Here is a 3101-nt window from a genome sequence, read left to right on the forward strand (position 1 = left end):
TAGTATTCCTTCTATCCTGTTTAATTGATTTTGAAATTGTTGGTTCGGATTGGACTGGGCAGGTTGGTTATTTTGGCCATGATATGGTGGTTGGGAGTAAGTGTTTTGTGTGGCTTGGTATGATCTTTGGTTGGAGTTTTGGTATGTGGAATTGTTATGTTGGTTGTGGTTGTAAGGTTTGTGGTTTTGTGGTTGGGTTTGCTGGTTTCCCCACCCAAAGTTTGGGTGGTTTTTCCATCCTGGGTTATAAGTGTTGGAATGTGGATCATATGATTGTTTTTGTTGGTTTCCCACATAGTTGGCCTCTTCCCAATCACCTCCTTCAATGCTTACTTCCTCTTGATCTTGTGTGTGTATTGCAGCCACTTGCTTTGTGTCTAATTTCCTGGTGAGCTCTGCTAGTTGCTTGGCAAACACCTTGTTTTGGGCTAGAATTGTATCAACATGGTTCAGCTCCATGACTCCCTTAATGTTGTGCCTCTCTGAAGCATAGTAGTACTCATTCTCAGCCACTGTCTCAATCACTTCAATGGCTTCTTCCACAGTCTTTTTCCTGTTCAATGAACCTCCTGATGAATGGTCTACAGCCTTCCTTGATTCATAAGAAAGTCCATCATAGAAAATATGCAATTGCACCCAGTCAGGGAATATGTTTGGTGGGCATTTCTTTGTCAACACTTTGAACCTCTCCCATGCCTCGTAGAGCGTCTCACCATCTTGTTGTCTAAAAGTCTGAACCTCAGATCGAAGCCTATTGACCTTTTGTGGGGGGTAGAAACGTGCCAGAAACTTGCTCTCCACCTCATCCCAGGTTGTTAGGCTGTCCCTTGGGAATGATTCCAACCACTTAGCTGCCTTGTCCCTAAGTGAAAATGGGAACAAGAGCAGTTTATAGGCATCTTCCTGGACTCCATTGGACTTCACAGTGTCACAAATTCTCAGGAATTTGGTGAGATGTTGGTTTGGATCTTCATTAGCACTCCCACCAAATGAACAATGGTCCTCCACCAGTGATATTAGCTGTGGTTTGAGTTCAAAATTGTTGGCCTGAATGGGTGGTTTCTGAATGCTGCTACCACAATTCCCAGAGGTTGGGTTTATGTATGAACCAAGAACCCTCCTCTCAGGAATGGCATTGTTTCCATCAACCCTCTCATGGTTGTGAACTTCTCTATCCATGTTGAGATCTAGAGCTTCCTCAAAGTTGTCCTCAGATTCTCCTTCAGATTCTTCCTCTCTCAGTACTCTCTTCCCTCTTGCTTCCCTTCTAAGTCTATGAAGGGTCCTCTCTGGTTCGGTATATGGAGGAGTTGATGTCTCTCCTCTTCTACCTGTCATACAAGAACACACCACAAGCAACAAACAAGTGGAATACTCTTGGTTAATGAAAGAGTATGGTTAGAGCAGTTGAGGAATTAATTTAAATAGTTAGTGGGTCAGTGAGTTAGTTGCTTGAATTTAAAGGCATAAAGAAAGAAAGCAAATAACAGAGTGCAGAAATTAAAATTCAACAAGTAACTTGAACTGAATTAACAAAACAAGAAAAATGCTCAATCTAGTTAACTTCCAATTTGAGAATTGTCAATCGAAAACCAATCCCCGGCAACGGCGCCATAAACTTGATGCTGCATAAACTTGATATGCTACGATTTTAGGAAATTGCACGAACGGCAAAATTCCTTCCGGCAAGTGCACCGGTTATCGTCAAGTAAAAACTCACAATAGAGTGAGGTCGAATCCCACAAGGATTGGTTGAATGAGTAATTCGAATTAGAAGTTTATTTAGTTGAGAGGAATCAACTTTTGGATGTGAATTGCATAAAGTAAATGTGGCAGGAAACATAAATTGCAAGGAATTGAGATTGCATAAACTTAAATTGCGAGAATTAAGGTGCGAGAAAGTAAATTGCTGAAATTAAAAGGGAATTGGGGTGATTGCATGAATTGAAATTTTCAGAATGTAAATAGAAAGTGTAGATCAGAAAGAGGGGTTCATTGGGGTCAGGAGATATTGAAATCTCCGAATCAAAACATTTTCATCTCTTCCTCAACCAATGCATTCATTGAATCTTGCTTGGCAATCTTATATGATTGGATCCCAATTCCTTGGCTCACCAATTCTCTCTAAAAACAAACAAATTCCCAATCCCTTGGTTTAAATGTTCATAAGAAGAGATGATGCTCGATCACTGATTATACCACACAGTTTCATGAACCACAATTTGGTAGGATTACATGTCACAATATCCATCCAAACCCCAATCCAATTCACTGTGAGAAAGCTTCTCTAGCATGAATCCATCATTCCTTTCCCAAGGTTCTGAAGGATTCCAATTATGGGTAGTTTCTTTCCCAAGACAACTACCCAATGGAATTAGATCGAGAAGCTTTCTAACAAAATTCAAGAGAAAAGATTGAAGAAGAAGATAAAACTATTATTGATTCATTGAATTACAATAGAGCTCCCTAACCCAATGAAAGGGGTTTAGTGAGTCATAGCTCTGAATTCAATTACAAGAAGATGAAAAATTCTCAAGTGTGTAAAAGTTTTTCTAACTAACTTAAATTCTATCCTATTTATACACTTTCTAAATTGAGCTTCTGTTGTGTTTCTTGGGCTTTGAGGCCTTTCCCTGATTTCCTTTTGCTTTGGGTTTATGGTCCATAATCCTGATGAGGCTGTGATTCAAATCTGTAACATTCATTGAGCAAACTTAGTGATAAACAAGTAATGACACAAGACTCAACAAATGGATGCTCCAGACTCATCAATTCTTCAAGCCCAATCCCATAAACCATGATATTCAATTGGGTTTCATACCATAATACGTTTAAGTTGAAGTTTGTGCTCAAATGCTAACTTAAACTTCAATATACTTGGCCCAGAAACCCTTTCAAAAAGTGGCGTTTAAGTTGAAGTTTAAGTTTCAGTTTAAGGTTAAACTGAAACTTAAACGTGGAAATGGAAGAAAGCAACTATGGAGTGTGGTATGGTCGAACACGTTTAAGCTTTAGTTTAAGGTTAAACTAAAGCTTAAACGTGGAATTGAAGAAAGCAACCCTGGAGGCAATTTGTGGTCGAACACGTTTAACCTCCAGTT

At 39.3% G+C, this 3101-nt stretch overlaps 1 non-coding gene across 1 annotated transcript; it reads left to right on the plus strand.

The window, feature by feature from the left end:
- The first annotated feature begins 649 nt into the window (after positions 1-649).
- Positions 650-753, plus strand: LOC130958570 (small nucleolar RNA R71). Its single transcript, XR_009077683.1, has one exon. It is a non-coding gene; the product is annotated as a small nucleolar RNA R71 (small nucleolar RNA).
- Positions 754-3101: the final 2348 nt, after the last annotated feature.

Source organism: Arachis stenosperma, chromosome 10, assembly GCF_014773155.1.
Source record: "Arachis stenosperma cultivar V10309 chromosome 10, arast.V10309.gnm1.PFL2, whole genome shotgun sequence".
NCBI classification, from domain to species: domain Eukaryota; kingdom Viridiplantae; phylum Streptophyta; class Magnoliopsida; order Fabales; family Fabaceae; genus Arachis; species Arachis stenosperma.